At 37.7% G+C, this 17353-nt stretch overlaps 1 long non-coding RNA gene across 16 annotated transcripts in view; it reads right to left on the minus strand.

Annotated features, from left to right (window-relative positions):
• The window catches only part of LOC137851444 (uncharacterized), a 42368-nt gene extending 25017 nt beyond the window's left edge, over positions 1-17351 (minus strand). For 3 of the 16 annotated variants that reach the window (XR_011093200.1, XR_011093205.1, XR_011093187.1), the window contains exons 1-3: positions 13772-17199; positions 6690-6864; positions 4806-4902 (exon numbers count right to left, since the gene is read on the minus strand). This is a non-coding gene — a long non-coding RNA (uncharacterized lncRNA). Of the gene's footprint in view, positions 1-4427; positions 4499-4805; positions 4903-6689; positions 6865-13771 lie in introns of all 16 variants that reach the window. The other 13 variants (XR_011093215.1, XR_011093196.1, XR_011093210.1 and 10 more) reach the window with 13 other exon arrangements.
• Between the last annotated feature and the right edge of the window lie 2 nt (positions 17352-17353).

Below are 17353 nucleotides of genomic sequence, written 5' to 3' on the forward strand. Positions count from 1 at the left end.
ACTCCTCCCCAGCCAGACCACAGCTTTGGAAATGACCACTGCTTTATCTCTGCCTTGTCAATGACAATAACAGGCAAGTAGTTCTCCAGCAAAATCCCTGTAGTTCAGTTGCACAATAGTACTCCCACCGCTATCTGCTTTACTGGGTCGTTTTAAACAGCATCTGCAAACTCAGGCTGCACTCTTAAAAAAAAAAAAAAAGAAAAGAAAAACACACAACCTTTTTGCTTTGAAAGGAACAAAATTTAGTTACTTCCTCAAGTATTCCTTAAAGGAGAAAATAGCTGAATTTTATTTATTTGTTAATTTTTATTGTTCTAACTAGCACATTCCCTTTAGGACACTTTGAACTGGATGTCCCAGATGACTGAATTAAGAGACCAGAATCACCTAATAAAACAAGGAGGCATCTTCCTGCTGACATATGATTTGTATCACAATACCTTCCAAAACAGACCAAAGATAAATGCATATATATGGGACAGAAATTCAGAAATGTATTGAAGCTCAAGTTACAATGTATGAGTCCAGCAAATTTACCTCTTATGTTTCCATAAGCTCGGAAACCACATGAAGTGTGAAGGCATGTTTTTGTCTCCCTATCTCCCTCTCCCCCAAAGAGAAACACCTTATCTCCTGGAAATCTTTGGATAAAGTGATTATCTACAGCATCACCTTTGCTCACCAAAGATGAGCTGCATGTGCTTAGTTAAGAATGAGAACCCCATCAACCATAACCTAGCTAGTACACAGAAAGTAACTGACAGGTATATCAGTTATATATATATATATATATATAAATGTAAAATATTATTTTTTAATAATTTTAATAATTTAAAAACTTATTCTTATAGTAGAGATGGATCTGTGTCGCAAATAGGGGTCCTTAAAATATTTTTATTTGCTAGTTGACCAACCTTACCTCCACCTCCAAACCTTTACTTTTGTTCAGTAAGAACAAAATACTGGAAATAAAAATCAACAATACAATCCTTGTAATAGTAACATCCTATCATAAATATATGGGAAGTGCACGCTTTTCCAGAAAAGCTTGCTAAACATTTCTATATAGAGAGAGACATTTCTATATAGATGGATTAGCTCATTAAAAAGAGTTATCAGAACACTTTAAGGACCTACTGGTAGAAGTAGTCAATAGTACATAAGAATTGTAATTTCTCAATGCAATAAAATTTTTGAATAGAGTGACTTCATTAAAATATTTACTTGCTGAGAACATCTCGCAGGGTGCAATACTGTAAGTTTTACTTTTAAATCAGCATCACTGCTCATTTTTCTATGTGCAGATTTCTTTAAACTATGGGTAAAAGTTTCCAAAAGACTTCTGGAAAAAATGAAGAAAATCATTCTTTTTTTTTCTGTAGATCCCAAAGCTTTTTTCCCCTCAAATCCTTCAGCCAAGACTCTCCTTCCAATCATCAGAGTTACTTTTTTGTTTATTACTCAGTTGAGATTAACCTTCCAGACATATGTAAGTAAATACATCTACATAAATATACACACTTGCTGCTAAATAAAATACAATTAGGAAATTATAGCACTTGCACATAGCACTTGCCTCTGGCCCCATATTGTGCCCCTGTGGCCACAAGATACTCTTCATTACCCTTCGTTGGGTGAAGCATAATAAGATAAACAAGCCTGGAAGGTGTGAATACGTATGACCAACACCTTCACTATTAAGAGGCACAGTAGGAAGCTAGTCCGCAGCAAGGTGCCTTGAAAGACACTGCCTCTAAAAACGGAGGATGAGAGAGAAAGCAGTAGCAGAAACAAGTCAGACTCTGAAGTGAACACCCTCACGTGGTGTTTTGGAAAAAGGCTACTGTGCCAAGGCAGGCATGGCTTAAAGAATCACAAATATCTTCATCAATAAGCTAGAGAATAAATCCATTCCAGCAACGCTTATGAAAACAACTGGTAGAATTTAGCAAAAAGATGCATCTTTTAAAGACCATCTCCAAAGATGGTCTTTACTTTGCCCATGAATTTAAGTGTGTCTTCATCTGAACCACACGGCCTTTCGAGGCATCTGGAGTCCCATTGCCAGGTCTCGAAAAGACTGCTGTGTTCACAGTGCTGCACAGAATAAAACTCTGGTCACCGACTGTCCCCCTCTGAGGTGCTTACCCACAGAATACTCCTCTATTGTTCTTTCCCTCTTCTGTGTTCCAACGTCTACCGTCTTTGGAAGAGATGTGGTACTTCAGACTAACAATTCTGGCTATTTGTTAAACCAAGCAACCAGGAACCTGCACTGCCTAACATATACAATTACCCGTTCCATAGCAGGAGAATGAAACTCATCTTCAAGGCACCATGCAAGCTTCATCACCTCTTCTTGGCAAACACCAGGAATGAGATAACCTCTCTCTGAAGACCCTGAAACTCCCATAATCTGCAGATAAGGCAGAACAGTCTCCTTCAAAAGTTTAACCATCCAGCTCAGTATGACAACATTAACACGGTGAGATCCGACATGAGAGTATTTAAGCTGGATGCTGATGATCAGGATGCCTTTTTGGGCCTGCTCTCAAAAGACTGTCATAACGCTGGGAACCCAAACCTTCATTGTGTGTTGTGTGGTAGCCAATGCTGCTGTCACTGTGTAACTCACCTCAGGGCTTCACATCAGATCTCACAGACACCTCTACTACTCAGGGGCTCTTGGATCACAAGCCCCAGGAACAAGGTAAGATATGTCTTATATAAGACATATATTAGCTTCCTTTCCCCACATATCTTAAGATCCCCTTATATCTTAAGATATATGAGGAAAGGAAGCTCATCATGTTCCAAAGAAGAAAGGAACAAAGACATTTTGTAATATTAATACATCAATGTGTTGGGCACTAAAAGAGGTACATGCACAACTTATGTATTGCTCAGATATGCTTCTAACTAATGGTGCACAATGGTACATACTACAGGGATACAGAGTGTCTTTAAAATATGTCACTTCTCTAAGATTGCATCTGTTGCCTGCTAGCTGATATTTTAGTAATTATCAAGAGCTTGTAGTAACTGTTATTTAGATTTCATGGAATTTTACAATTTCAATTTACAAATTTGCTCCCAATTATTTAGTATACCTGCGACAAGAATTACAGGGATTCCTGAATCATCTGGGACAAAATAAACAAACATATTTTTCATCGCCCCTGAAGAAACATGTAACTCACTCCAAGTGTGTGCAATTTCTTCTGCTTGCTTACAGAGCTACTATGAAAGCATTTGCATTTTAATAGTTTTGTCTAACTGATTGTTCAGCAGAAATAGTTGCTTACTTTCGTAAACCAGATGATCTACTTCAGCTGCATCTGTTTCTTGCAGTCTGTATTGCCTATAGAACTGAACATGGAAAAACCTAAATAGCTTATTGATGTTAACAATTTATTCAAGTTTAGGTATCAGATGCATTTCTTTGATTTGTTATAATCTTTTTTCTTAAAATATTCTTTTTTATTCTTGATCTCAAAATACTGATCTTTTATAGCATCTTTTTGGTTTTGAAGAAAGCAAGAAAATAAATTGGTAACTGAAACTGGTTAAGCCTTAAAAAAAAAAAAAAAAATCCTCAAAGCCTTGACGTTTTCTCTTAAAAACATAATCATGCAGGAGAAAAACTTTTTTTTTTTTTTAAAAAAAAAGACAATTTCTTACTCTTTTTCTACCAATTACAGAACTATTTTCCATTTCTCCTTTGCCCCTCCCCACTCCAAAGCAGAGAGTGAAAGAGGACCCTGGATTATGAGGTAGGACAGATTACTGGAGATGACTACAACAGTTCCCATTGCCATTGTGCACTCTGCTCCCTCTGTTTCCTGCCTCCACAACAGCAGTAGCAGTACCTGCTGCACCACTATATATATATATATGTATATGTATATGTATATCGCAAGAGTGAAAACAAAAGTAAAGCAGCACTAACTCCAGGTGACTTTAAGGCTCTAGGTTACAAACTACCTTATTACGTTAAAAACGACCAGCTGGAGCAGGAAACTAGTTAATCCCATGATCTGAACAGAATCCCTAACACTTATTCCAATATAGAAGCTGTTCCTTCTAAATTATGCATGCGTTGCCAAAAGACACCTCTGTATTTGCAAAATGGAAATTGCCATAGCTGAATTAGAATCTCACTCATGTCTACAAATCAGAAAAAAAAAGTTAAAATTGCTGTGAATGGAACAAGACATTGATATTCTGTGCCAGTAAAGAAGTCCTCTTTAGAAACAGTACTTCTTAAACATTAGATATGATGTTCAAACTGGAGCAGGTATGGGGATATTTATTTTAAATGTAAGAGGAAAGTATTTCAAGTTATGTTGCACCCTTTGCTACCTAATTATCATAATTTAAAAAAGAAGAAACCTTTAAGTTCCTCCTCCAAAGAAGTTATTTACCTGAACTGTAGCTTAGGAGTCCACAGTAGTCAGTCTGTTCTGAGATTCTCATCCCACTGAATGTCAAAGACCTGGTATTTCAAGGATGGGATTTCAAAATTACTTAGCTATGACTTAACTTTGTCTCACTAAAGATAAACCAACCTTTATTCCCACTCAGGTCAGCTCACTGATTTCTGGGAACACATTTAGAACACAGAGCTGAATACATTCAGAAATTCCACCCATGAGATGGAAAAAAACAACAGAAACTGATAATAAGAGATTTGACACTTCATGATGCATAACAGATCACGCATTTTTGTGTATTTGTGTGCATTACAAGTTATTGAAATTACTTTTAACTGCTTCCTGAAATAGCAATCTCAAATGCCTTACCTTTTTACTCTTCAGATACAGCATTCTGTTTATTTTTTGAAGAAAAAACAACTTTGTCCATGTACAGGAGACTGTGTTAGGAACAATAACAGTTCTGCTGAAAGATTCAAGAGGAAAAGCTCACTTCACATATACAAAACAAATGAAGCCATATGCATCATTTCCTCATTTTTCATAATTCTGCAGCATTTATACAAAAAGTATTTTGAAAATAATGTATTAGTGTAACAAGCGGTATCCACCCAAGTAAAAAGCAAAACCAGAAAATTTAAGAATGGCCTCTGAAATGATTTTTTTTTGGTGACTTCATTGAAATAAATGCATTTCAACTTTTAGAACTTCACTGAAGCAAAATTCTCATTTCCACTGGTGCTGTCCATATTTGGAGTACCTGACTAAGAGTTCAAAGGCTTTTCTTAACTAGATTCTGTTTTTTAGTTATCCATTACATTTATTTGAAACAATATCCTCACATCGCCTCTACTTACAGTAAAATGTATTGCTCTTTTTATGTCACCAAAACTCTTAGGAATCAGCACTGTACCAGGATGACACTGATGTACAGTTAAGCACATACACATAAACATGCAGAATAGCAGCCTCTGGTTTTGGACACAAAAGGACAGTAATAAATTTTTAAAATCTAGTACTTCTCAGCATGTAGTACCTCCAGCAAGTCAAATGGGATTTTTGGAGTTATTAGACAAATGGTGTTTTTAGAATTAGAGGCTAGACTTGGTGATCTTGAGGTCTCTTCCGACCTAGACAATTCTGCGATTCTGTGATAATGTGTGTGTGTATATATATATATATATATACACACACATATATATGTACGTATGTATGTATGTATGCACATATATGCAAGGGATCTGGTAATACAGCAACAAAGACAGGTATCATAAAAAGGTTCTAGATTTGGTTGCACCACTGAGAAGTTGGACAAACAGTACTCTGCCTTTTTGATAAGAAGCAACTTGTTTCACTACCAGTTGGAAGACTAAACCCATAGCCAGTTAGAGAACCCCTGCAGTTTGTAATAAGAACACAGGTAAAGAAATTCCAGTATGTGCTTAAATATTCGTAATTATTTTTATTATTCTACTTTAACTTTTTTACTGAATGTACGTTGAAAACATTTTCCATACAGAATATGACTACAAAATAATTTATGCTGTGAAGTCATTATTATGTTATAAAAATAATTGGATGTCTAGAAAAAAAGAAAACAAAAACAAGCAAAACAAACAAACAAAAAAAAACTCTCGGAATATACAGCAACCATTCATCTAAAATAAATCCTGATTCAATGTTACCCTGCCAGAAATTAAGGATCCATTTTAGGAAAGAAAAAATTCTTACAGAAAAGTCAAAAGCTGATTTTTTATAATAAAAAAAAAAAAAAAAAGTGAAGATATTCCAAGTTATGGAAATGTGACCATGACTTCCTTATTATTTTCCCCAAATGATTTGAGACCTAATTATGAATACTCACACCCTTAACCACAACAATGGCTTTGCAAAATCTTTATTTCAGAATATAAAGAAACACATAAGAAACCTCTGAAAAAGATGCAGCAAAAGGGAATCAGGTCGTTAGGATCATCATAATCTCCATCCTCACCACCTACCAGCTATAAATTCTAATCCAGAGATTAGGAATTATGCTAAAATGATTTTCAAGACAATCATTTCCCTCCATACATCTCGTAAGTATGCGTGCTACAGCATGTGCCTTTTAATTCCAGGATACTTTCTGTGCCAAATGACCAACACAAAGCCTGACAGGCTCCGACATGACACTGCACGTATGCTAATCTGAGCGAAATGCCAGCATAACAAAAGGCAAATCATTTAAAAAAATAACAAAGAGAAAGCACTTACCTGAACTTAACAAAGCACCTCTTCGCTGCATGGGTACTAGTTCACAACTGAAGACTCTTCCTTGCAAAGAAGTTCGATTTCTTCACATCATTATTCTGTGGCACAGGCTCCTCCAAATGGCAGAATGAATGTATTGCCATTGTGGGAAATGTAGAGGTGGTCTGAAGAAAACAAACTGAAAGCAAGGAACACAACAGCTTTACCTCATTGATGTAAACTTACTGCAAAGACTTGACTTAGTCATCAGGAACTTGTTATTTATCAATAACTTTAAAAAAAAAAAAAAAAAGACACAGAGGATAAAGTAAATATAAATGGCTTCTGCAATTAGACCAGATGGGCACTTCATTTGAGCAGGTAAAGAATTTTTATTTATAGCTACTGAGGAGCACTGCTACAATAAGTTGTAAGGCTTTTTCTTTCCTGGTGGGCGCACTGAGAAGAAACTTTCACCAGAGTACCTATAATGATATGCCTGTTCTTGTAACATTTACTTATAATTTAGAAATATCTTCAAGTAGTTCAAAGTTATTCCTTCCACTGTGGGTTATTCTTATCTGCAAATACTGAATGACACCTACCATTATTATGCTAACATGTCCAATTTTAGGTGACTGCCCTCAACTTTCTCTCATTTTACCAAATGTATACAATATTTTACTTTGGACACTTGGTTGAGGACAAGGTTAATGACTTCTAAGCTAGACTCTAGGGGCATAATTTGACAAACCCGTATTTTGGTTGAAGTGCTAACTCAAACAGGTAAGACCCTACTGCTGCTTATTCTCATTCTTATTCTCATCCTTGTGCCACATCCTCAGAGCATGCAGATGCATCTGCTTGAGGAGCGACTCACTACACCGTGTTGATGAACTAACTCGGGTTAAAAATTAATACTTTCCCAAGACTCCTTGAAGTCAGGATCAATTTTCTGATCCAAGACGCTGCACCAGAGGCCATACACTGTAAGTTTAGGAAAGTAGGCCGAACTACACGTGGCTACACACCTCTCTTCTCAATAATAGAAGCAACTTGAATGAAATGACCACTGTTCGGACAGCTTTATAGGTTAATAAGCATTCAGGGGCTCTGAATTCCAAGTACCAGGCAGGTAAACTTCAGAGCCACGACCCCAAGTAAAGGCTGCAGCATATACTCACACTATTAGAGCACAAACACAACTCACAAACACCCCAGCAGCAGCTGGCACCTCCGAGGTATAATTATGTAGGAAATTAGGCTCTGTTATATCTTGTGCTCACAGAACTACGGGGCTATCCAAACTATCCAAAACATTCAAATCTGTTTGCTTGGCATTAAAATTTAAGTCCTCAGTCTGCAAATTCCAGATCCATTCCTCATGCTCTGTGTAAAGTTACGGTTCCTACAACATTTGACAGCTCCTGGTCTTCTGGCACAGTGTCTCATCCTAACGAGATACAGTCTTCTTAGCAGGTCAGCCACTTCATCCTTTAGCACCACTGAACGGCATCCAGTCCTCATGGCTTTGGGGTCTTGAGCACTTTATTCGAGCGTTTGAGCTTTTGGTTCTCTAATCCGATAATCAGATAATGTCCCATCGCCATTGTCTGAGACCAACAGAATGGCCACGACTTTCTTTGTGGTGAAGAATAACGTAAAGAAATCACTTGGCTCCTTCCAAGCACCTTTTATTCCTTTTAATTGCTTTCTACAGCCCCAGGAAGTCCAGGAGACCTGCCAAGTCCTTAACACATGACTTACTTCAGCTATAGCACTGTCAACCTTTAATTTCTTAATAAAAGCATACAAGCAACCAAGTATGTCCCTGAATACACTGCAACGAGACAGCACAACCCTGTTCTGTTACAGTGGCTGTACCACATATTTGGAAGGGTTAAAAAGTTGCATAAACCCAGTTTTGGTCACCTGCGTGTGAAATTGATTGGCCTTTTACAGCCAGTAATTTGGAGATTTCCTCCCTCACCACCAACTTTTGGCTTAAAAGTCAATAATTAACAGTACTAAATGGAAACAGTTAAGGAGGTACCAGTAGGTATGAATTTTATCCAGACAATAGAAGGAAACCCACACAAATTCCCCATACATCTCAACGAGAAGGTTCACACTAGTGTTAATCAAAATACCATTTCTGAAATAATGGAAAATTCATTGGAAAAATCACTTAACTTGTATTGCTTATTAAACTCAAGCAGCTGTGGCAACATCTACATATATTCAGAATCTACAGAGAATAATCTTACACAGTTTTGTTTGGTTGTTTTTAAATATAGGAGTTCCCTATCACGTTCTGAGTCGGTGCTTTGGAAAGTTATCATTTTTTTAGTTTTTAGGCCTTGAGTCTTTGTTACTCAGGCTGCTAACCTGCCTGATGGCTTTGTTACAACCTCAGTGCTAGCCACACATGAAATAGTCCAAGTAAGTTTAAGTCCCTTCACACAGCTCAGCTGCACATAAAGCATTGCATTTTCAGGCACTACGTACTCTGAATTAGTTCCAGAACTGCAACCGAGTCAACTGTATGCTAGGAATACGAGGAATTCAGTTTCATCTAAAATCGTATGCAAGGAATTGGATGTGATATGCGAAAAGGCATGGATTTATTCCTTATTCTGTTTTAAACCTTAAACTTGGGCCAAATTTGCATCTCCATGCTACACCATGATGCAGTAAGTAAAATTAATGGCAACGATTTACCAAGGGTTAGCTGATACAACTGATATGTTGGTTTTTAAGTGAAGTATCTGTTTGCACAACACAAGTGTGATAATCACAAACTTCTCGTTGGAACAGACGTCAGAGGTCACCTAGCTGAAGCCCCTGCTCAAAGCAGCGTTAATACATGAGTACTAATTAATGGCACAAGTCGTACTCTTAACCTTGCAGTCCACTAATCACGGGTAATCCTCAACCAAATGCACTCAACTGCCTTTGAGGGCTTTAGTTGTCTGCAGAAGGGTTTGTGGGAGCAGTTATTTGCCTCACAGTACTTATATACTATAATGCACCATGGTTCTAAGTATATACAATATATACAGTTATATATACATACAATATATAGTGTATACACTTATGTAGTATAGAAGTATATACACTTTTATTTCATGTTTAACATCTGCTAAGCATGTTCTGTTTTAAGAGTGATTTTGGAAGTGGCCCTGCCATACATGAGTAGGTTTTGGTGTACAAGAACAGGATGGAGTGAAGTAGGGGGTGATGAACTACCGAGTGAGGGAGGATGCACACGGCTGGGTCCTGGCTTCACGTTAGGTCTCACAGGTTGATGAGTACAGGATAGAGGTCCTGGTCTGAGAGATACCTATAAAACCGGAGAAAATAACAGCACTAGCACCAGCAGTCCAGGTTTGAACTCAGTTTTATGCCTTTTCTTTCCACGCATGAAGAAATGACTTAATATGGCATAGCACCGATAGTTTAAAATAAAAAAATAAAATCACTGAAACAATCCAAATGTAAAAAGAAAAAGCTGATATATTTTATAGATCCATGATTATCCAACAACACAAACAGAAATTACAAAGGCAGTTTGCTTTACACTAATTCAGTAACATCCCTCCGAAGCATGAAATACATAACAATTTACACTATACAGTGATACACAAACTCTGGGACACTAATTAAAGAGAAAAGAAAAAGTCGTCTTCTAAAGAATGATTTTATTTAGGTATTTATTTCCTTCTAATATAAGTAACCTCATATATTAATACAATTTATTTAAAACTAAGTTTATATAATGGAAAGAGTACAGAATATTTTTATTTGGTTCATTCATTAGGATTTCATGGTGATTTTTGTTGATTGTGGACACTACTGAAGACTAAAAAAATGCTCTTTAAATGGTAACAACAACATGGAAAAGAGCAGTAGGATGTACAAAAAGACTGGCTATGCACTTTAGCAGCGTTGATAACCTTGCTCTCTCCCATCTGAGAGGCATTTTTGAATGTCAATATTTTAAGAAATGCACTGGAAACCTTTTAAATTACTCTTAAATTTAACTTAAACTTGTTCAAGACATTATTTACCTGCCCTCCCAAAGCATTCATTAACGACCACTGCTGTATGTTTGATTGCATGGAGGGCTTTTTTAGTACTAGTTGGCTTGCATGGAGGGCTTGTCCCTATTTGACCTGATATTAAAACTACTGATATAAAATTCCCATCTTGGATATTTTTATTTTATAATCTTGACAAACATATTAAATATTTTTTGATTAACAAGCACTACTTATTTGATATTTTTCTGCTTAATAAAGCTGAATAATTGATTTTACTAATTATTTAGGTCCCCTTTTAATAGTATGTTTAATACTATGTTGCTTTTCTGTTTAAAAAAAAATCACTGAAAAATACCTGCTGGCAACAAAAGCAACTGCGTTTGCATGCTTATGGCAACCCCATATGTTCTGTGACATTCTAGTTGAGACAGAAAGCTTAAAACCTGAACACCAAGTAACAACTGACTGTCCTGGCCCCTTGTCTGAGGGAGGAAGGAACAAAGTATGGGGATGCTTTTGTGATACCACATACAGACAGATATGTGCAAACCTTGCCAGGTACTGCTGCTATGTAAGAAGCAGCTTAGTAGATGTTGACTGAGTTTTTGTCAAAGTGCAAAACCACTTTCTTGACAACTTGGACTAGAAAAGAAGACAAAAAGACAGCTCTGAATGTCACTCACGCTGCCTTGTGTACAGAGGACTACCCCAGTATCCCAGTGATGTGACACCAGCGCACCTCAAAACCTCCTCCATTAACATGCTGCAGGCTGTATGAAAATTCGCTGTGTGGCCAGTTAATACCACCTCTGGCAGAAGGAAAAAGCACTGTCAGGCTGAAAGGGACAATTACAGCCAGCCCCTCCTGTTTTAAAGGCAAAGGTGGAAATTAGGCTTTATGTGGAACAATTACTGAACATTACCATGGCTCCGGAGTGTGTTATTTCTAATTGTAAAGCAGAAAGAAAGGTTGAGAGATTGACAGGGAAGAGGACATGCAATTAGATCCATTTAACAGGCCAGCAGGTTGCAGCACATGAGAATTAGCGGGGTGATAAGTTTACAGCAGCAAACCAGAGGTGGCAACTTGTGGTTTCAGCTAGAAGCTAAACCATTGATATTTTGGGCACCAAGGGGGGGAAAAAATATTGAGAGTAACAGATTTGGTTTTGTTTCCTCCTCCAACCACCTCCCTTCCACCCCCAAACAATGGAGGACCTAAGTTATAGGAAAATGCTTTACAAACAGTTTGGGAAATTTGTGTTTATTTATTTATTTGAGAAGGATCATGGTCTTCAGGCCTAACATTTTGATTTTGAGGGTGAAGAACTACGCGTATTCCTACAGCAACCAGCACAGCAAATTCAGTCTTGATGTGGCCTTCGAGCACTACCAAAAAATAGATAGTTCACGTGTCTGGTTTTACATCCTGCACTTCACAAAGACTGATTATTTTCTCCGTTTGACCAACCCCACCTAAAGGAATTAATTCAGACTCACTGGCTGTTTCACAAAAACACAGTAGCACTAAGCCCAGTGCTACTTTTTTAGACTTAAACGCAAACAAAACAACAGAAAACCCATAACCCCCAAACCAGAGGGCAATGCAAAAACAGGAAAGGCTTTGCTTACAGGTATATTTTAAGTTCACACACAACCAGTCCCAGCAAACTTAAACTATCTAGATTCATGCAATTCTGTGAAAAATCATGAAAGCACACAGTATGTTGGCAATTCAAGAAAGGTGAGATGGGACAAGTATTTTCAAACCGCTGAGAACATATATATTTTTTGTATTTATACAGTACTTACTAGAAAGAGATGAGACTAACCTGATCCTCTGCACATGCATGTCAGTAACTATAACAGTATAAACATCCTTACTCAGGATGTTTTCCTAAATTGTAGAGAGAAAAAAAAAAAATAATCTGAGTTTAAGTATGAGGACTAAGAAATAATGTTTGGCACTGTCCTCCTAAGTTTTAGCTCGAGTATATAAGAGACTGGAGGGAAAAGTCTGTGATGGACAGGTAACAATATGTCAGTACACGTTTAACTAGATAAGCAAGAATGAATGAGTTCACACTTTTAAAACGTTCACGAAATTTATCATTGCTCCTCTTCCTTTCTCAAGACCTCTCATACTCCAAGTATCAGAAGTTGAAAATCTTGAAAGTAACAGAAACTAGAATACTTTTTTTTCTTTTTTTTTAAAGTGTCTTGGAGCAAGTTACAGACTGTAATAAGATCTGGTTCATCTCTTAGCCAGCACATTATTTAATATTCTTCATTCCACTAACATCTAAACCATTCTGCAGGCAGGATACGTAGAAACTTTCCAAAACTCATATGGGTTCATCTTTTATTAATGTGTTTGATTATTGCTTGTTTTCAAGAAAATGAAGCAGGCAACTTCCAAAGTAATTTTGAAATCCGAATGAAGTAACTAGATCCTTTTTTAAAGTGTCATATGTTAGATTCAACATTGTACGTTTGCATAGGTGTAATTTGATTTTCCTGTTATAAAACCACAGAAAAGAGAAGCAGCACAAACCAGCATCATCCTGATTTTCCTGAGTCCTGCAAAACACCACCTTCAGATGCTACTGCTGAAAGGTGCTGCTCTCAAAACTCATGAGTCACCTTACCAATATAAATGGCTTTGAACTCCGCCACGAGTCAATCATTTCAAACTACAAGCAAAGCTAAGAAAAAAGAAATCACACCTTAGAAGTCTCAGACTTCCATGCAGCAGAAGAGAAAACCAGTACAAAGCCAAAACAAAGGGAAATGGGAGACTCAAGTAAAATCAACCTTTAGAGACCAACATCAGTAAAACAAACAAAAACACACACAAAAATATCATGAGACCAGAAACCAGCACTTCTTATTTGGGCATGAAGTATTAACCATGATTTTTTTCACTTAATTTCAAAACACTTTGCTTGCCCTAATCTTTTTTATTTTTCTGTCTTTTAACCAATGCACCTCCAAGCTTCCAGGTGACTTTTTAAAGTCCTTGCTGTTATAAACACGCCAACAAAGAACGATCTTGGCACTTACAAAACCCTGAATTTTGCTGGGCTGCTGTTATATCACCTCATGTTGGGTCCAAGTCAATCTCTCCCATCAACACTAAAACTTATGCCGACTTCCAGCATAACACCATGATGCCACAGGAACATACCCAAACTGTACTGGAGGAGTCCTGAGGATACAAACACAGCGACCATGGTCAGAAAAAACATCCCTGGTTTCACACTGTCAAAACTGCATTGCATCACTGATGCTTTCCCAGTAGACATATTCCTGAGAGCAATTCATTTCTAAAAATCCAAAACCTGCTAAGTTTTGACTACTGTTCCCTGTTGGATTGGAGTCAGAGAGATACAAGCTGTAGGACAGGGAGGTAAAATAACTCAAAGAGCAGAATGAAATGTAAGAAAAAAATATTTTGAAGAGCAGCTGCAATTCCCAAATGGAAATCTTTGCCACGATTACCGAGAACACTGCATCAAGCTTAAAGTGTTCCGTTTATAACAGTTTCCACCTCTGTTACAGAGCAAGAAGATGCTCCTGTTAAGGATGACAAAATAAGAACCACCCTTAAGAGTCAGGGAAACAAACAAACAAAACCTTTACCTCAGAGCAGTGAATTGATTTCTCTTCCTTTGTCAAGGTTATAGATACTACAGGAGGGTAAACGTAGCATTTATTTTCAAAAGTTCAGGAGCAAAATAGCCATAAAAATGTCTTACAAGAGGTATTTACTCCAGGAAAAAAAAAAAAAGGATTTAAATAGGTCAGCAGCTAAAAAAGAACCAAGTGCATGTTTTGGCTAGTGATTTTAAAACCCTCATCTCAAAAAAGACCTCCTTTTCTTTGGTTGAAATCCTAGGATGCAAAGGCCAAGGGATACTGCAAGTACCTATCAGCATCAGTAACGTCAGTAGTAATAAAATAATCCAGTTTGTGGACTTAAAGTTAGTTATGAAATGCAGTAAGGTTTACAATCACAGAAATCTGGATTTTATATACACAAAACCTATCAAAACTGAGATTATGACTGTAAACTTTCCTGTTATAATGTTAACATAACATTACTGATGTATTTAAGCATTAAACAGGAAAAAAAAAAAAGAGGTATACAGATAGTTAATTAGTTATTGGATTCTTAGATTTTCGAAAAGGTACTTTGTACCTCTAAATTTTAATTTTGTTAGTTTTTGGAAAAAGAAAAAAAAAAAACAACAAGCAAACACAAACCCTGAAAAACAAAACGTTCAAAGCAAAGATTTTCAGTTGGTACCTCCCACTCCGTATTTGATTTCTCGGGAACCATCAGCCATGCAGTGACAATCTGGTTAGAAGCAAGCAGCCAACGGGTATGTAAATTTGCATGTGAAAATATTTTTAGAAGACACACATGAACGGCATATGTTCTCAGCCTGAGCACAGTCTACTATCTATATACCCAGAATATTATTTCCCCAACATTCATAATTATTTTCCAGGTAATGATTCCTGGTACAGATTTGAAAACGTGTTTATCAAGCCTTAGCACTGCTCATTTTTTAAGCTCACCTTAGGATGGGGTGTAAAAAAGCCTCTATATAACTTAATTTTCTCCTCCATATCTGAATATACTAACAAAAAAAGGAAGGGAAGTTTTTTTCCTGTTACATTGCATGCTCAATTCCCACGTTGAGGAGGCTTCAGTCATGGAAAGAGCCCATTCCACACATGCCTTTTAGAAATATAATAAATGAAAATGAATTCTTACACTGTTTTAAAGTCTTTACTGCAGATATAATTACAAAGTGGGTAGATTATGTTTGAAAAGACTGCAAAGAGAGGACACTGACACAAAAGTTAAATCAGATAGATAGTACACCTGCCTGAACCCAAGCAGCTTCAAAAATCCTATCAGAAACCCCTTCTACTCTTCCCACGTGAACTACAGCCAGTTTAAGGAGATGAAGGCAGAAGTCAATAAAACCAGAAACAAATCAAGTGCTCATACAGCTTGTTAACTAAAACTAAACTAAGTTTAGTCAAGCCAAACCATGTCAGAGGAAACAACATTTGAACAAATCACAAGCCTGACTAGATCCTAAAGCCTTCCAGCCCACATCTGGAACATCCAAACCAATTCCTGGTGACTCTGGAGTTTTCATCATGTAATAACTATTACTTTAGCACTGTTTTGTTGAGGCTGAATGAAGATTTACTGTATTGTGAGTTGTTTCTTTTCTTTGCCAAGATGTAAACTCTTCCTCAAGGTCATGGGAAACTCCCTCTTCACATACATAAACTCAGGTCTGGACTCTTTCTCTGGCCCAAGCCTGCCTTTATTCAACCTGCACATCAGGGAGAAACACCAGCAAATTATTCTGTGGCACTTCCCAAGATACAGAAAATACCCGAGACATGCATTAACTTACCAAAACAGCTGAGGACAAAACCAAACCAAACCAAAGCAGAAAAACGAGGCATTAGCTGACCTTAACATCTTACCAGCATCAAGTCACAAATTCCAACTGATCAGACAATTACAATCTATAGCAGGGCTTTTTCAAAGTCAGTCCACACTAACAAGCAGGGAAGAAGCCTGCTTAATCATTCAAGAGCTCAAATCCACACAAGCAAACAGCTTTTACCCCATGATGTTAGGCAGCATACACTCATGTTTGATGGAAGCCCAAAACAAAACAGGGGGCTCTAGTCATCCTGGGGAAAGTAAAAACAAGCTAAAATTTATTATTGAAATTAATATACAGAACATATAGTAATTGTCATACATCCAAACATTGTATTTTGACCGTAAGTAAGCGTTACCAGTGCTGAAACCACAATGTACAGCACCCTAAAATGCCACGAGGAAAACCACTGCATGCATACAGCTCCAGTTAAGTTACACCATGACGTTATTCAACATACTGCATTATTTGACCAGCCTTAACATTCAACTAAAACAACTGAAAGAGATGAAACACACATGCCATGCCTGATGTGCTGTGTGTAGGAGCACTGGCCTCGATGGTTGTAGGGCCAGCTCCCCCCTATAAAACGTACCCCAAAGCGCTTTATGCTCCTGGGGAAAATAAGTAGATCCTCCACAATGAAACTAATGGCTCAAAAGACAAGGTTAAAAAGTACTCCTCGCAAAATTATTACCAAATGTCATTGCAATCAGTCTCCAGCCAGGCAAACAGCTCCCTCCAGCAAAGACACCCCAAAAACATCAAACTTCAAACCATCGCTACGCAAAGAGAAGGAAGCACTCAGACAGCAAAAACCAGCTTACAGACGTTACCACGGAGCCAATAGACTATGAATTTCACGATGTACAGCGTACAACACCAAATGTTTTTTTTTTTGTATTTTTTTTCTCCAAACCCTGACCGAGGGGTTTGCATGGATGCATCACGCACCCAGCCATCCCAGCCTCGTCTCCCACACACCCAACCTCCACGGCCGGCCAGGAGAAGCCCTCTCTCGGCCACCTCAGCGAGCTGAGCCCTTCGCCACCGAGGGAAAAGAGGAGGAGGAGGAGAAAGAAGAAGGAGGAGGAGGAGACGCCTCAGCCCCCCTCGCCCCCCCCAGCCCGCAGCGCGCAGGCTCCCGACATGGCGGCGGGGAGGC

The sequence above is a fragment of the Anas acuta genome, chromosome 1, assembly GCF_963932015.1.
Source record: "Anas acuta chromosome 1, bAnaAcu1.1, whole genome shotgun sequence".
Classification (NCBI taxonomy): Eukaryota; Metazoa; Chordata; class Aves; order Anseriformes; family Anatidae; genus Anas; species Anas acuta.